Genomic DNA, 19,613 nt, shown 5'->3' on the forward strand with positions numbered 1-19,613 from the left:
GTTATAAAACTGTTCTTGCTGAAGTCTCCGACCAGAATGCCGCTCTCTGTTAACTCGAGCGCCGCCATGATATCTTCCCCACTTGACATCACCACTGCACCTGTTTTTAAACTGTAATAATCAAATGAGTGACTTATTATTTTAAAGTACTATTATAAAAATGCGATATCGTTAATATCCAAGCTTCGTATTAACGACGATAACACATAATTATCATAAACGAATAGTTTTGAGGTTTAATTCGTTCTACCACAGTATAAGGATCTAGATATTTGTACCTTACAGTATAAGGTATAGATATTTGTACCGTGGTTTTACTCTAGAGGTACTACCGCTCCATCAATTTCTGCCTAACAACAGTAGGTAGTTCCGATGCGGTCCACGGGGGCGCTGTATGCTCGAATTCGTAAACGTTGAACGTTCTCGAGCAAACGTTAAAACTCGTACTAAGGGTACTAAGGCAGCGTTAAGCTCTGCTATGTTCTGGTTAGAAGGCAGTCATTTTTAAGTTACTCCACGTCAATGTTCAAGAGCAGTACGCATTTATAATCAATCGGATATAAAACAAACATTCGTTAACATTTGGCAATATTTGATCAGGTTTTAGTCAGCGGAAAAATACAAAATTTGCTCATGTATAATTCTCCCATTGTCAAAGTTTAATAAATGTGTTACGACAGCGACACTCAACGTTTGACCTTAAAATTAATTAATCGCCTGTATAAATTATTTACTATTCATTTATATTTATTATTCGCATTATGTCTATTAAATTTAGTTTTTATTACCTGACTGCGGAGGGCAATGTTTATCGAACGTATGTCACATCAAATCAAATCAAATCAAATCAATACTCTTTATTGTACCCAATAAAAGAAAATGCATATAAAAATAGATAACTAATTTAAAACACAATACAAAAGGCGGTCTTATCGCTAACCAGCGATCTCTTCCAGACAACCTTTAGGTGAGGTGTTATAGTAGGAATGAATAGAAAAATAGGTAGGGTCACATCCTTAGCGTATGTCGCACTTGCATGAGTCTTATCTTAATTCATTAATTTATTTTTAGACACCCAAATAAAATATTTTTTTATAATAATATAGGAGTAGTAGACGAGCATGCAGTCCACCTGATGGTAAGTGGCTACTGCCGCCCATGGACATCTGTAATTAACCCCAGATAGGATTAGATATTCCTACCCGAGGTCCACCACAGATGCACTGGTACCTCTGAGGACTAAGCTGGAACGCCTCGGAAAAGTTTGTCTCCCTTACCAGACCCTTCAAAATGGAACACAGCAGCCCCTAACACTGCTGTTATTAGGTAGAAATAGGTGTGGCGGTGGTGCCGCCGGAGTCGAACCACAAGGAGTTCTACCACCTTCAAGTACATCTAAATCTAAATGATCTAAATGTAAATCTAGATACAGTATAACTAGTATTTTTAAGAATGATTCCCTTTGTTTGTATTAGTTTTATTTCTTCCACTTATTATTAAATAAAATGTGATATTTACGGTGTAATTACTGATTAAATACATCGAGTAAAGAATTTGGGAAACAGTGCCTTAATAGAAATGAGGCCACGTCATGTCACTGCTTAAATATTGATTTCTTGACTAATGTAGTTACTATTTGACTGAATTACGAGTATTTCCTTGGAATTTTATAAATTGCGAGATGACGAATTATGAACGAACGAATTATATTACGAACTAAATTATGAATTTAATAGAGATAGGTATATGCTTTCATGAGGAAATGAAAGCAGGATTTTTAAAAATCATGAGTATTAAAAGTGTATATTAACTAGTTATTAATTATAGCTTCGTACTAACTTATTTACTCGTAACAATGCTTCAAATGCAGTGAAGCAGTGCCAGTCTATTTGATAGCTTATATTCTGAGAGAAGACCCGTGCCCAGCAGTGGGATAGTAATAGTTTGACGACAATCACTAAAGATATTGTCCACCACGCTGGTCCAGTGCGAATTGGTAACTTTCACACATCTAGGAATAAAAAAAAATCAACGAGTTGGACTCCGGGAGTGCCGGTAGAAGTGAAAACTTTTTAAATCTAGCCTGAATAATATATTATAATAAATTAAAAAAGAAACTGACACGCATTGACATATTTTTTTTATGTTGACACCGGATGACATCTGCACTTTTACGGTTTGCTTTGCGTTACAAATTTTCGATCAGGCCACGTGTCCTGACAACATTTTTAACCTATCATATAAAGTGCACAACGCCGCTAAAGAATTTTTCACTTCGAAAATCAGGCGTGTATACTCGTAATACCCTTCCGATGATGATTATAGAAGGGAAGCCCACGTTGCTAAATGTGTAGAAACTCGAGCTTCATTGGGACCTATACGATTGTGTAGATTAGACATTAGAATCAAGAAAAGGTTATATGATATTTTTCGATTCAGCGGGGTTTTCTTAATCTGACGATTTGAAAAAAAAAAGTATGAGAATGTATGAAGAATAATGTATTTTCCTAAAAATGAGCCCTTCCCTTTAGTTTGTGATGCATCATTACTTCCCAGGGATTCATGCTAATAAGTGACACTATCAGATTTTTCAAATTGACTTTTTTTTCACTACCTCGACATGTGGTAATCGGCAGATTATGATGTTTCCCGTTTTCTAGCATTATTTCCTTTATATTAAAAAGAAAATTGACCGCGCTCGAGCATGTCCAGTGATCTATTTAATACTCATTTATGGTTTAGGATAGTCTACAGGGCGTAAGGTATCTCCCATATCTTGGTCTGTCGCGCTCGAGACACTCCCGAAATCTCCTCTTGGGCTCCCCAACTATTACATGATTTTAGAAACACAAAACACATAAATTGTATAATTATGATGATACTCGTTAATTTTCAAGATGTCCTCTCTCACGCACACATACTAATCTCCCATGTTAATTCTCCATTGTTCGTACTGTTTGTGTTCAAACGCACACATGTACATACATCGTAAACGTCCGACAATTAAACTCGGCACGCGTACCGTTCCCACGCGGGACCTGTGTATTCCTGGTGCGTTCCTGTATTATGTAGCGTCAGCAACATAACACTGGCATTCACATTTTAAAATTCTTTCGAGTTATTTTCTACCTACCTACAGCTATTTCTACCTCATATCAGCAGAGTTCAGCGCTGCTGTATTCTGGTTTGAAGGGTGTGGTAAGGGAGACTACTTATCCGAGGCGCTCCAGCATAGTCCTCAGGGGTAGCGGCGCATCTGTGGCCGACCTCAGCTAGGAATATCTAATCCTATCTGGGGTTGATTACGGATGTCCATGGGCGGCAGTAGCCACCTACCATCAGATGGAGTGCATGCTCGTCTGCTACTCCTATATTATAAAAGAAAAGATTTTATTGTGAACAGTATTAAAGATAATATTATTTAAGAAATAAAACGAAAACGGGCAAGTGCGAATTGCCGTCGTGAACCGAGGTTTCTGTAAACTAAAACTAACTGAACGTTGTAGTACAATCCCAAGATAAGATCATTGATCAAGATTGATCATTGATCATTTTGAAGATGGTAGAACCCTTTGTGGTTCGACTCCGGCGGCACCACCGCCACACCTATTTCTTCCTAATAACAGCAGTGTTAGGCGCTGCTGTGTTCCGGTTTGAAGGGTGTGGTAAGGGAGACAGACTTTTCCGAGGCGTTCCAGCTTAGTCCTCAGGGGTAGCAGCGCATCTGTGGCTGACCTCAGGTAGGAATATCTAATCCTATCTGGGATTGATTACAGATGTCCATGGGCGGCAATAGCCACTTACCATCAGGTGGATTGCATGCTCGTCTGCTACTCCTATAATATAAAAAAAAATGCACTCGCAAATAATAATTTAGCTTTTTTGTTATTTAAGTCCATACTGTTTCAGATTTTTCTTTATATTATGTGCTAAGATATTGCTTCTTGCCAAACGTGATTCTAGGTTAACAGGAAATTCTTTTACTGCGATCCTTTATTTTGAAGTATCTATTTCCTAAGGTTCAAGAGATATAACCCTAAGACGGACCGACGGACAGAAAGCGGTTAAATAATAGGGTTCCACTTTAATACTTTGGATACGGAACACTTAAATGGGTTCGTGGTGGCGTAGGATCCTTTAACTTCATCGTAGCAGACCTTAATTCAAACCTACCAACCAATAATTATTGGTTGGTAGGTTAAAAATATTAAAAATATTTTTTGGCATTTAAATATTTTTTCTATCCCTACTTCTGTTCTGTGCCCAATTATAATTCATTACACCTCACCTTATGAATTGAACACATAACACATTATGCGTACTTATTTTGTATGTTACAACATTTTTATATTTACATACGGAACCATAATCCGTGCACGGTTTTTTGATGGAACCCTATAAAATCCGCCGCAGACAAAGAGGGCACTTAGTATATGAAAATATGTGATTAATCTGAAAATTTATTTCTTTCACTAATCATGCCAAAAAACTAAATATAGATCACTAGGGGACCCGGGGTCCTCAGGCAGACATTCTGCTATAAGTATATTTTCGACTATCTTTCGAGTCAAAACCAACGATACACATTGACAAAATTTAATTGAAATAAGTTATAATACATACCGTCGTACCTAATTGAGAAATATAGACTACTAGACGTTTATAATTCTTAAAAGCAAATTATTGTACATACTTAATGACAAATATAATAATGATCAGTACATAATTCAATGAATATAAGATTCAAAATGGTATGAATACTTACTAGAGATAATATGCGATAAGAAAGACTCGAGTGTGTGATGTGGTTACAAATTTCGTCACGTTGCTTGTGAGGCGCCGTGGCTTAGTTGGTTAAAGCGCCTGTCTAGTAAACAGGAGATCGCGAGTTCGAATCTCGCCGGGGCCTTTGCGGATCAAATGTACTTTTTTTTTATTTATTATTATTTGTTTTATGATTATTTGTATATTCATTATAAAATATTTATTTTTAGTAATTTTGTTTCAAAATGTATGTATGCATATTTTTTACCTTTTATAACATTTAAAAAATGTTTAGTATATGTACCTATCATTAATTTTTATTTTGGTTTCATTACATTTGTTAAAGTTAATTTTTAAATTTTGACATAAAAATCAACATCAATTTTTTTTTTGAATTTTATTTATTTAATTTGCACCATTATACATGTATACATACATAATTAAATAAAATACGTATTAAGTAATGTTGTATTAAATCATTTGCATTACTGACCTAGTGTATTTTATAAAACTACGTAAAAGAGAAATGTTACTATGGCCTATATCCCTCTCACTCTGAGAGGAGACCGTGCCCAACAGTGGGATAATAATAGGTTGACGACGTCATATGATAGTTGTTGTAACGGCTTAAGAAGGGGAGGGGGGGAGGGGGGGGTGGTCCGCCCAGGGCCCCCAATCCTGGGGGCCTCCAAACACACTTGCCAAAAAACCGTCGTCAGAACCAAACAATCTATGAAATGTATATCAGACAGCGAAAAAAAAAGGTCACCGAACCACTGGCGAACTTTTTACACTGGGGGCCTCCATTCAACTGAATAGTTGATGTCATTTCTACTTCACTTTAACTCTGTGGTAATGAGTAATAACATCGTTATCGCCTCAAGGTAGAAAGGATTAAGACAATACCTCCCGTTCGATCGCTTTCAGCGAACAGACATCAATGCTCAATAAATTATCTCTTGTACACGATCGCGCAAAACAATATTGTTGCTAGAACATTTATCGCAATTCAAAACCGAAATATCTTCATTGGATGTTAACCCTGAGTGGAGTGACCTTTGCTAACTCCCAGTTAATCGGAGTTGAACTGTGTTTATTATTAGACTAATGCTTTGTATAGTCCGCGTAAAACTGCTAGTCCGCCTGATAGAAATGAATCGCGTCGCCATAGCAAATTGTATGACTACACCTGCTCGCAACAACTTCACAGCGGACTAGCAATTTTGCGAGGACTATGCCAAATAACATAATTATAAATTTTGCATTTTCTGCCTGCAAGACGTAGGCTTAATTGAATAGTTTGTTTATAATAAAGGGCTTAATAATTTCTTAATTATTAATAAAGGGCTTAATAAGGGCTTAATGATTGAAGTAGTAAATGATTTATTATGATGAATCTATAAACGCTTTTAAATTCATTCATTGTAACAGAGTATTGCATTATAAGAATTTATTAATCGCATAAAATTACTATAAATCGCATAAAATTGTTTTAGGATAAATAAATACTTGGTTTAAAAAACTATTTATATATAAATTTATTCATAATATTTAAGTAGCGTTTGCTACTGCAAGCATGCAAACCTTACTCGGCTGCTGCCGCCCATGGACATCGGTAATTAACCCCAGATAAGATTAGATCCTACCTGAGGTTGGCAAAATACGCGTTGCTACCCCAGAGACTAAGTTGGAATACATCGGATATTTTTTTTTGTTTACGAGGGGATATACCTCTCGATACCTCGGATCTATCTCCCTTACCACACCCTTCATAGGAACACAACAGCGATTAACACTACTGTTATTAGGAAGAAATATGATGATTGTGCCTCAATAGTCGAACCACTAATGGATCGACCACATTCAAAACTTACTTACTCGTATATTATAATTATTTATTAGTAGATATTCACCGGTGGTTGATGGATTGTTGTGAACGGTGGCAATGTCGTCAATTTGTTATACAATTACACAGTGGCTAGCTGGCTGCAAACCAGTGTAATACAAGAACCGCCTCTCCATGGCTTCCGTAGCCCGCGTTCATAATGGTCATCTTTAGTAACCGTATTACTATATCTTTTATGAAGATATATTTAGACGTTTCTTTTGGTGTCGTAAGTAGAAAATAATAGGAGTGTATTTTCAAATAATGGAAGTACCGCGTCGATTTCAGAAAATGAGTGATGTATAAAGTTTGCTTTTAAAGAAGACCTACTTACTATAAACAAGCAAAGTTTGAACTCTTGCAACATTTTCCTAAAAGTATACTATTGTGTAAATCCGAAGTCGGCAACGCTTTTAATTTGAGTTTTTTAGTAGTAGTACTTACGTAGTAGCAGACGAGCATGCAGTCCACCTGATGGTAAGTGGCTACTGCCCATGGACATCTGTAATCAACCCCAGATAGGATTAGGTATTCCTACCTGAGATCGTACAGTACATTCTAGGAACTTTAAAATTTACGTTTTGAATTTCTTGTCTAAATTAACAATATTTTAAGGGCGCGCTAAAATTAATTTAAGGTGCCGCGTTGCCGACCTCTGGTGTAAAGTATGAACCACGTAAACAAATTGAATAACATTATATTTTTCAAAATAAAAATTAAGTGTTACTTTATAGCCCATAAACTATTTTAATGAAAAAATATATATAAAAAAATATTTTAATGTACTGCGAATGCGTGAAAGACAAACAAACCGACAAACACAATTTCTCTTAACCTATAAGATTAGTTCAATTAGTATTAGTGGGATTTAAAGTAAGTATTTCGTGTGAATTGATACCACCAATACCGGATTATATGTACAGCTAATACGGATTATGTACAAACCGGTAATTGAGTTGTGCTGTTAGGTGTATAATTGTCATCTGCATTTCCGGTGAGCTCAAATATTGACATAACTCTGTGTGTATAATCTACAATACATATTAAATCATCCCCTGATTGATATACAAATACCCTTATGAAGATTTAAATTATTTTATTTTATTTTTATCGGGTTTATTTACGAAGTTTTATCATTTACATACATTTTTGGTTAAAGTTAATAAATTTAGAATGAATACAGTATTTCTATAATATTCTACTCTTTATTTACTCTAAAATTTATTTTATATTATGATTTATATTTTAAAAATATGTTTAGTTATTTACTATACACATAAAATACTCTTTTTGAATGTTAACTAGCAATCCCTTTTAATTTTTTAATGTTTGCAGTCTTTATATAAAATGTTAGATTTTTTGTGAGAATTGTTTATGGTGGCGCTATAATTTTTATAAAAAGCCTTTCGGGTGTACCTATTAGAGAGTTACTTTACACTTTTATTTCTTTTTCACCATTTGTAAAGTGACGCGTGTGCACCAGCCCTTACATGGTCGCGCTGGAGATAACTGTGTCAGCGTTTGTTGCGGTAACCGCTACAATGTTTTTATTGTTTTTGTTTTGTAAACACATGATGTAAATATCTCGTTTATACACGTATCTGGTATACATATTATATTTATCATCTTTATGGTTTTACCTATTATTTTTTGTTACGTACCTACTTCTTTTTGAAAAAATATTAAAACATAGTTATAGACCACAAGATATAAGTTCACGGATAAAATATACAGCTAACTTCAAATTTTAATTCGTGAAAATATTCGATAAGATCGATTCAGTCAAAAAACTTATATGAAGGCTTTCTAATTTGGGCTTATATGTGCGCTACCTACGGCTAGGGACTTTGGTAACTCTCATAGAGGCCCACAACCTTAAAATGGCTGCCCTAAAACTAAACGTCCCGATTTTTACCAAAAACATTACCTTCCATATGTTATCGTAATCCATATTATATTTCCTCGTTTCTAATTTACTAATAAGCCCCTAGAGTCCCTACGTGGACGCCAATCGTCCACTATGTAATTTTGTCGCTATCTTGATGACGTCACTCAAATTTCTAATCACACTAACGACACGCCAGCGAGGTGTGTTGATCGATGTGTGATAAAGAAACTGGGGTGTTTCATCGGTTTAAATTAGTTGGGGCGCGAAATGGCTAATATGCCCCTTGTGGCGCCCCTCGAGGGATTTGTAGGTAAACGTCGTAATTGCCCTGTAATTACAGGTGCGTATGGTAAGGTTGACTAGTGGAATAAATTTGGCGTTTTATTAGGAGTCCGATGGTCCGAATCGCAGAAAAGGGAAATTGATTATAATGCTTCAATGGGGATAGAAAAAATCGTTAGGAAACGTGTATGTGGCTAATAGTTTTATATTAACAATAGCCAAAACAAGACCTATTCTTTAGTTTTTCATTTATCATTACTTCCCAACTTTAATCCTTATAAGAAAGAGAGTTGATATCGCAGTCTTACATCTTGTATGTGTTACTTTTTTAGTGACCTCGTTCGATTTAGATTAGATTTTTCAAAACACCGATGGATCGAATTTCGAAATCGATGGAAAATCCCATGTTTCCCCCGAGATAGTTCCCCGTAACTCCTAAGAGTTTTCACAATACCTAATAGTTTCTAATAGAATTAGCCACAAAAAATGCACCCTGTATACGTAAACTTGATATTTTTTTGTAGGAATAAAAAAAACTGTCAAGAAAGATGGTACGTTATGATTAATTATTTTGAGGCATTTCTCACGTGGTACCAAGGGTCCTATTTCCGACTAGGAGCGGTCACGGGGCGATACCTCCACGAGCGTCATATTTGACGAGCTGGTTTCTACCCAATTACCATTCCACGGAAGCGGTGTAGCGTGCCTGCTATAATAAGGGAAATGTACAATGTAGGTACATGTGAGTGAGGATTTGAGTTATTTATATTATGAGTAAACGAGCAAACAAGTGTACGGTCGGCATGCATTGCATCTGCCTTTAAAAGTGGTAGAATCCTTTGTGGTTTGACTCATTTCGTTATTTGGTAGAAGTACGGCGGCACCACCGCTACATTTTATTAACAATAACATTGTTAAGTGCTGCTGTGTTCTACCTTGAAGGGCGTGGTAAACGAGATGCGAGAATAATTATGCAAGTCATTCGAACTTAGCCCTCAGGGATAGCAAGATCTTTGACCGAAGAAGGATTACGTTAATGTTATCTATGGTTGATTCCACATGTCCATGGGCATCAGTGATCACTTACCATTGAGTGAGCTTGATGCTTGTTGGTTACTTCTATATTATAAAAAGACTAGTTTTTGCCCGAGACTTCGCCCGCGTTTAATAGAAAATGATATGACATACTAACATACATAAAACTGAAAATTCGTGCCTTCATTGGAATGACAGTGGCGCCATCTAGCAAACATTGGTCGTACCAATTCTGAAACTTTCGTGGGCTCATGAACAACAACTTTGCTACAGATCATCACTTGATCAAATGCATAGTTTACGATTCAATCCTTACTAATATCGATTGAAATAATCGTTTTTTTTTGTCCAAAAGATCGATTCTCCGATTAATGGATCTTAGATCGCCATCCCTAGTTCCCGTAGCATTTGCGGGATAAAAACTATCTTATGTCCTTTCTCGGGTCTCAGACTATTTTGTACAAAATTTCATTAAAATCGGTTCAGTGGTTTAGGCGTGAAGAACAGACAAACAGACAGACAGACAGAGAAACTTTTGGATTTATAATATTACCTATATTAGTAAGGATACAAATATCTGTGATCATTTGAAGAGTGGCCTTAAAACCTCTGGAGTCGGAACGCGTGACGCAGCGGGCCGCGGCGGGCCGCTGGATACGTGAGAACTGCCCAATTACGGTCCTAATTTACCCAACCTAATTTAATTTACCTAACACACTTAGTGCGCTTCGGAACTTGTTGCGATCGAGATTATGATCAGCGTTTCGCTATCTAGCTCCTTATGACTAAATATAACGACTAGCTGTTGTGAACGCAACGTAACCAGTATAGTTGGACTGGGATGGTACTTCCCTTATTAGATTCCCTGCTAGAAGGGTGTGTATGGATGGAGGCTAACTTACAATGAGGTGACTATCTTAGTCCGTGGGTTTAGCAATTTATCTGTGATTAGCTGGAGATACTGTTCTATATGCAGTTGGTTATTGACAGATGTCTATGGGTGACTGATCACTCACCATCAGCATCACTCACCTTTTTCATTAATCGAATAAAAACATATAATAATTATTGTTTATTTTACATGAAAAGTAGTAGGATTATACAAAGATTATTCTAAACTACTAAAGACTAAATATTCGCCACTTTGTACGTACCTATGGCGGTCAACATATGACCTTGTAACCTCATAACTGATGATAAACCTATGACTTCTTTTTGCCGTATGCCAAAATTAATGTTCAAACGTTTGAAACGCGAGAAAACCTTATTAAAAAAATGTAACACATAATTCAACTAAGTCTAAGCTTTTTGATACTTTCCCAATTAAATGCTTATTATTATTTCAACCTTAATATGAAAAGAATCAAAACACAATGGGGCATTGAAAACTCGTACCACACCACCGTGAGTCAAGGAAACCGGGAGAATTAAAAATTTATCTCCCGCAAAGGGAGTTCTTACTTAGGTATTTATGAAGTGAACCGAACTATGTCGTACATCCTACTGGGATAGTATTGGTTTATGCACTAAGTGCTTTCAATCCTTATTTGACCCTTTATCATCATCAACCTATTACTGTACCACTCCCTTGCACGGGTGTCCTCCCAGAATGAGAAGGATAAGGCCAAGGTCCACCGCGCTGGCCAAGTGCGTATTGCTAGACTTCACATACCTTTGAGATTTTTTTTTATAAATCTCTCAGGCATGCAGGTTTCCTCACGATGGTTTTCCTTCACCGTTTAGCAACTGATAATTAATTTGCGTGCGTGCCTGGGATTTGAACCTCGGACCCCTCGGATGGAGAGGCCGTGTTTCTTAATCACTAGGCTATCACTGCTGACCCTTTAATTTGATCTTTTAACGGACTTTTAATTGGACTCATTACTTTTAACCAAAAAGACAAGTATTAATTTTCATACTTGCTAAAGTGAAATATGTCGTCTCAGTCGGAGGACCCAAGATTCGCATCCCAGACGGGCACCTCTTGTCCCTGTAGTTCCGGGACCAGAATAGGGCTACGGTATCCCCTACCTGTCGTAAGAGGCGACTAAAAGGGGGCTTCCGAGGTTGCGGGCGGCAAGAGTGGGAGCTCGAACCGCCCGGCCAGCGGGCCCGGGAAGGACGGTGGTATGTGTGCTCGCATACTGTCGTACGCACCAGATGGTGTGGCGAGCGGCAAGCTCACCTGAGCGGAGCCCGAGAGGGCAACGCGCTAAGATGTCTCCGGTTGCGTTCCTTTGGAGATCCCGGAGCCCTCTACGCAGCGCCGACAGACAGATTTTCTAAAAGTTATGAAGGGTGTTTTAATTATACCACTTCGCATTTGTCCAGTCAAAGGGTTGACAATGGCTTGCTCTCCTGGTCTGTAGATCTACGTTTGACTACGATATCGGCACTTATTTCTATTTTTACGAAATTATGTGCCGAATTGCAGTATATGAATCACATAACAGGAAGATGCTGCTATCCATCTGCATTAACCTTTCGTCGCCTCCTACAACATACGTGGAAAGACACGGCCTTCCCGTTTCGTAAATTCCTGTTTATCAATTTTAAAATCCGACGTTTAAAAAAAACTGAAAAGAGGAATACAAGAAGGTACTGCTACAATTTGAAATAATTTAAAATACGAAATGAAAATTTTATAGGGTGCTGTATACGGTGGCAAACGTATAGATTTTTCTGTATTTATTGTTTGCATATATTTGGAATGATTTATCCATGGTCATATTGATGTTGTATAAAAGGTAAAAATATAGACCTTATTTGTATGTCACTCTCACAATTGAGGCAAATTCAACGACACCTCATATGTTAAAATCCCTCAAGCCGTTTAGACTGTAAAACGTGACAATAAATTAGGCATACACATATACATAGTTAAATACACACACACACACACACACACACAAGCGCATACACACACACACATACAAACGTGCATACACACACTTATACAAACACACAACACACAACTCGGAACACATTACCCGTCTTTTAGAGCAGTTGGTTAAAAAATTCAAGAATCGCCCCGCACCCATTTACCTATTTATAAAACCGTGTATTGTTTACTCCGGCCGGTTATTACGCGAGTTTTCGTATCCGGAACCCTCTCGGTTATTTTATTACGGCATGGTGTTGCCAGCGTAATTGAATTAGCCCCGTTGAAGGCAATTTCGATAGCTGTTTTGTGTTTCGCTAATTAACACCCCCGTTGTAAGATGGAACGTTTACTAACCGTTGCTGTATTGTTGCTGTTATTTCGGTATTGTTATGTTTTTGTGTATTGTTATTGTGTATTTAAAGGCGCTCTTTCGTTGAAAGGTATCTTTTTAAGTGATTTCACCCAAAGAACTAAGATATCGTAAGATTTTTTTCTTACACAAACAATCACTAACTGTTTAATGTTTAACATTATCTGATTTTTAAAAGGTTACTCGAATATAAGATCTAATAAATTGGATCAGTCGAATCCGAGATAGAAAAAAATATTTCTTCTGGAGGAATATTATTAAACACAGAAATCTGTGTTATTTTTTTTGGTATCCCAAAAATATGGTATTTTGTGTCAAAAGCATGGCAACACCGAGATCTAGCGGGGTGGCCGGCTTCGCTAGTTGTAAATCGCGACTTTACGAGTACAGAGACGATATAGCGTGTAAAATAAATAATGAAATGCCTGGCGTAGAAACGGTATTGAACGACTATTTTTACCGATCCGTTTATAAACGTAGACCCATCGTTTACACGTCGTTTTGTAGGTCAGTTACGTCCAAACATTTTAACCAAATTTATGATTGGGCCCTAGAATATACAGTTACATAGATCCCGTGTGCCTTCATTCATGATTCATTTATCTAGGAAGCCGCTTTGGCGCTGTTTTTACCCGACTGCCAAGGAAGGGTTATGTTTTTCGCGCGTATCTTGTATGTTTGTCTTTCTTTATTTGATCCGATCTAACAAACGGCTGGATCAATTTCAACAGTTAAAGTGTCATTATATTTGTCTCAACGACCCGAGTGTCCTTAGATAGGTGTTAGTAAAAAAAAATCAAAATGGCGGATTTTTGGCGCGAAATAGTAAGACATTTAAAAAAAAAAGTTAACCGAACCTATCGAGTAGGGTATCAAATAAAAGGAAATTAAACGGAGATTATAAAAACATATTTGTATATATATAAAACAGTAAGGTGACTGACTGACTGACTAACTAAATGACTTTTTCATTTTTCAGAAATCAACGTACAGCCTAAACCAAGGACCTTACAGTTCTGAAATTTTGCACACAGGTTCTCTATATAGCTTGAATAAGTACTAAGAAAGACCTTTTGGAAATTCTACCCTTAAGAGGGTAAAATAGGGGAAAACAGTTTTTTTGAAATCCTTTAATTTTGAAGCAACTACTATAAAAAATTGTATTTGGCTTTCTGAATAGGAACAAGGACGCACTTATTTATCCCCCTCCGAAAAATCAACCCCGTAGAGGGTAAAATAAGGGTTAAAAGTTCATTTGAACAATCGTCAATTTTGAAGCAAACACTATGACATGTTGTATCAGGCTTTCTGGATAAAAATAATGAAATGCTCTAACGAGGTAAAATAATGACCGAAACTTTGATTTACTGAAGTTATATATTTTATAGACCGTAAATGGTGATTTTTTTCGCAAAATAGTAACACGTTTTAAAAAAAGTTAACCAAACCTATCGAGTAGGGTGTCAAAATAAAGGAAATTAAGAGGAGATTACATATACATTATATAATATATCTTATATATAAAATTGTCGTGTTAGTTACCGTACTCCTCCGAAACGGCTTCACCGATTTTCACCAAATTTTATATACATATTCAGTAGGTCTGAGAATCGGCCACTATCTTTTTTTTTACACCTAAGTGATAAGGGTTGTTCATCCTTAACATTTTTTTTATTTATATGGCAACACAACGTTTGCCGGGTCAGCTAGTACATATATACTCGTATATACACATCGAGATGACTGTCTGACTAAATGAGAGAGTTGCTGTGCCAGAGATCAACGCAACGGGAAACCGCTGAACTTAAGCGTGCTGGAATTTTACACATAGGTTCTTTATATAGCGTAAATGAACACTACGAGGATAAAATATGATAATATTGTTTGAACATCTTTTGTTTTTGAAGCAGACACCTACTATGAAACTTTGTATTTGGCTTTCTGGATAAAAATAATAAAATGCCTATTTCACTGCTTTTGGAAATTCTACTTCAGCCTTTTTGGTGCAGTCGGGTTTTTGATTTTTTTAAAATTAATTAATGTTTGGTATTTTAGCATAAAAAAAAACTCAAATACTATCACAATTGTAACGGTAAAATAAATAATATATTTGCTATGTCAGGATTGTTTAAATTAATTCATTAATGTAGATATTGCCTTGCTTTGATTTTTAGAATTTTACCCCGCTCAAATTGGTACTTGAGACGATGATTGTGGTTGGGAATCTCGGAATATTTTTATGAAGTTTGGTGCCTGCTGTTTTTGTCTCAAGCGCCTTCTGATTTTTTGTATATTCAAAGACTTATGCGTAGGTTTTTTGTTACTTCTACGTTTATGCGTGATATATTTGTCCTTGGGTCTACTGTGAATGTGAATCGTTTCCTAGTTGTATTTTTTTAATTTTTATTTTTTATAAAATTGTAAAAAGACGAGCCTACAGTCCACCAAGTCGCCCGTGTACTTCTATAATTAACTAAGTTGCTACCCTTGAGGATTTGCTGGAATGCCTCGGAAAAGTATGAATACAACAACGATTAACTCCATACTTCACCACTTTGCCCTGGTGTGAACTGGGTTGGACAATTCTGACATAATGGATCCCTGACAATGTTTTCTGTCAAAGTTAGATCAAGTGATTTCTTATTTCTAAAGGGTCTGTAACTTTATAATACGTATATCAATATATCAGAAGTGCCACACCCTTTCTTCGTTTGGATGCCCAGAATATAGGCAGAAGCGTCCTCTGCGAAATTTGAAAGATTGTAGAAACAGTATAGTTCTATGGGGAAGTTACCACCGGCAAACCTATTTCTAGCGTGAAACAACTCTTGTGTTTCGGTAGCTGGGTGTGGATGCCGGCCTACGGCGACGGATTGTAGGCCAACCATCCTGGGAGTCGCAACGGATTTTTTTTTTTATAATGTATGAGTAGCAGACGAGCATGCAGTCCACCTGATGGTAAGTGGCTACTGCCGCCCATGGACATCTGTAATCAACCCCAGATAGAATTAGATATTCCTACCTGAGGTCGGCCACAGACGCGCCGCTACCCCTGAGGACTAAGCTGGAAATGCCTCGGAAAAGTCTGTCTCCCTTACCACACCCTTCAAACCGGAACACAGCAGCGCCTAACACTGGTGTTATTAGGTAGAAATAGGTGTGGCGGTGGTGCCGCCGGAGTCGAACCATAAAGGGTTCTACCACCTTCAACTGTGCTTACCCAAGAGCTCCCTTCTCTCCCCCTCCATTCTCCATTCCCGCATCCGGCAGTCAACTTCTAAGGATTAATGAATGAACGACCATGTCTATCATATAAATTGATCGCTCGTGTGTCCTAGCAAGTGACGTGCAGTGTTAAGTGACGGTGTGACAGCGACCACGCCCTCTAATGAGCGGTTGTGGGAACTAATAAGCGTTGTCGTATCGCTACTCATAGAAACTCATTCACGACCTCCTGTAATCATAGGTTATGGACAGGTCAGTTATGAGACAGGAGTCAGTTATTATTTAATAGTAAGTGTGGAAATTTAAATATCTTATACATATGTACCAACATTCATTTATAATTTAGATTTCTTTATATTGTTTTATTCACGTAACCATACATTATGTATGTATGTATGTTTGTAGGTATGTGTGAAGTCTGGCCAACGGAAAATTTCTATCGTCAATTTGCCACCGTGGCACAAAAACCTTGAAGTCTTGAATCGAAATCGCGGCTTCGCGTAGACACATTTAATCCAATTGGTCGTAAACTGTTGAAACTAGCATTTTTCGACTTCGCGAAATAATTTATCGAGGAACTTTTTTATTGCCCAACGAAAAAATGCCGGAAAAATTGTCTAGAGCCGCCATCATTTAAATAAACCCCGATCTAACTCAATACAGACTCGAAATAGTCGAATTAATTCTTGATTTTTTTTTTATTTGGCATCGCGTCTTGAATGGTTTTTGGGTTCCTTGAGAAAATACTACACCTTGGGCATTTCATTTATTATGTAAATAACTAGATACTTTTTTTTATATAAAATACGTAGTACCTACTTTGGTCCTGAAGATAACTAAAATAAAAATAAGAACACATTCCAGTTTTTACCTAGCCTCCCAAGCCTAGCCAAGCCTCCTACATAGATCTAAAATCATAGGCAGAATTTGTTTCACTGACTTTAGACTTATTTCCGAGACAGCATTCATATAATTCTTTTTAAGGGTAGACCTTTTTTCGACATCAAATTCATTGGAACCGTCGGCTGGGTGAACCCAAAAATGGAAATCCTGATTTTCCATTGGCTGGATCAAGCCCAAACTAACTGTTAATCCGGGGTACTCATCTATCTACTACTACTACTACTAATACTACTACTCGGTAATACACTAGTAGTAGTTTACTTTATGCTTTATTGTACACGGCGACAATTTACAAACATATTTAAATTTAACAGAATTTAAACATATTCCAACGGAACCCCATAGCAACACGCGAACACGCTCGACCGTCGAATTAATAGAGTAATTCGTAATCGGCGCGTCCCGCCGGCCGCCACTAGTTCAAGGTTGCGCGAATCTGTCATGGCCGACCGGTAAGCTCCACTCGATAATTATAATATGGACGTGTTACGGGATTTCTAACGTTTTCATTATTACGTGGTTATATCGCATAGGGTCCATAGTCGCCTTGTCCCTGTAGTTCCGGGAAGAGAATAGGGCTACGGTATCCCCTGCCTGTCGTAAGATGCGGCTAAAAGGGGCTTCCGGGGTTGCGGGCGGCAAGAGTGGGAGCTCAAACCGCCCGGCCAGCAACCCCGGGAAGGACGGCGGTATGTACGGTCGCATACCGTCGTGTATAACAGACGGTGTGGCGAGTATCATGCTCACCTGGACGGAGCCCGACGGGGCAACGCGCTAAGAGGACTCCGGTTGCGTTCCTCAGGAGATCCCGGAGTCCTTTACGCAGCGCCGAGGACGGCCACCGGGGGGTTTTAGTGCGGGAATCCCACATAACTCTGTGTCGCTCCTACGGCACCGGGTACCTTTCGAAGGTTTCCCCCTCGAAAACAAAAAAAAAAGGGTCCATAGTCGCTTATATGTTAGATCTACAAAGTTAAGCAACTTTAGGCGCGGCTGGGTGTTGGATGGGTGACCGTTAGTGGCAAATGTCTATAATTATATTGTAGACCTTATGAGTATTTTCATAATAACGCGGTTGTGTCACATAGCCTCAGCGTATGTAGATCTCATCATAATCTCATCCAATAGTGTACGGGATTTATAACGTTTTCATTATTACGTGGTTATATCGCATAGGGTCCATAGTAAAGTTAAGCAACTTTAGGCGCGGCCGGGTGTTGGATGGGTGACCGTTAGTGGCAAATGTCAATAATTATATTTAACGTTTATTATATTTAGCGGAATTTTTAATCTTTTCGTAACTAAGCGATTATGTCGCATAGCTTATGTAAATGTCAACAGATCTACAAAGTTAAGCAACGTTGGGCGCGGCCGGGTGTTGGATGGGTGATCGTTAGTGGCAACATTTTTCGCGCTTTCGTGTCGAATATAAATTATTTCACGGGCTTCCATGTTAAATATATAAAACTTGCTTTAACGGTGAAGGAAAACGTCGTAAAGAATCTTACATGCCTGACAGTTCTGTAAAAAAACCTTTTCAAAAGTGCGGAGAGTCTTTTAATCTACACTTGGCCAGCATTTTGGACTATTCTCACACCCCATTTTAATTTTGAGATAAAGCTCAATGACCAACAGTGGGACAATTATGGGTACATGGCAATAAAATGGGGCAGGTAACAAGAATGATTATGATAAGCACGTTAGATTAGATACAGGATATTCCACTGACGACAATGAGACTTTGTCATTCATATCCTCAGACTAAAAAACAAGACAACGCCTCGTCGAACATTGCATTGAAATAGTGTCATCGTAGATTTTTTTTTTATAATATAAGAGTAGCAGACGAGCATGCAGTCCACCTGGTGGTAAGTGGCTACTGCCGCCCATGGACATCTGTAATCAACCCCAGATAGGATTAGATATTCCTACCTGAGGTCGGCCACAGATGCGCCGCTACTCTTTAGGACTAAGCTGGAACGCCTCGGAAAAGTCTGTCTCCCTTACCACACCCTTCAAACCGGAACACAGCAGCGCCTAACACTGCTGTTATTAGGTAGAAATAGGTGTGGCGGCACCACCGCCACACCTACCTTATCTAGATTTTATCGGTGACTTTTCTTTGCACAAAACACATGTTTCATATTTATTTGATGCTAAGTGATCTGTAACCTTACTCCAAATAGAACAAGAGTACTATGTCTCGACCACATATGTGCTGCCACTCTTGAGCACTAAAACACTGCTGTTATTAGGTAGAAAGAGGTGTGGCGGTGGTGCCGCCGTAGTCGAACCACAAAGGGTTCTACCACCTTCAAATGGAAAATTACCTACGTAATGGAAATATATCAGTTCTTTAATTTTTTTATCTTTCAAT

At 37.8% G+C, this 19,613-nt stretch overlaps 1 protein-coding gene and 1 non-coding gene across 2 annotated transcripts in view; both read left to right on the top strand.

The window, feature by feature from the left end:
• Positions 1–19,613, top strand: part of LOC140756054 (tRNA dimethylallyltransferase) — a 301,945-nt gene that overhangs the window by 171,932 nt on the left and 110,400 nt on the right. The gene's annotated exons all lie outside the window — the stretch shown is intronic.
• TRNAT-AGU (transfer RNA threonine (anticodon AGU)) lies at positions 4,836–4,909 on the top strand. Its single transcript has one exon. It is a non-coding gene; the product is annotated as a tRNA-Thr (tRNA).

This window comes from Epargyreus clarus, unplaced genomic scaffold (genome assembly GCF_041222505.1).
Source record: "Epargyreus clarus isolate Ecla_fem2 unplaced genomic scaffold, WU_Ecla_fem_2.2 ptg000034l, whole genome shotgun sequence".
NCBI lineage: Eukaryota > Metazoa > Arthropoda > Insecta > Lepidoptera > Hesperiidae > Epargyreus > Epargyreus clarus.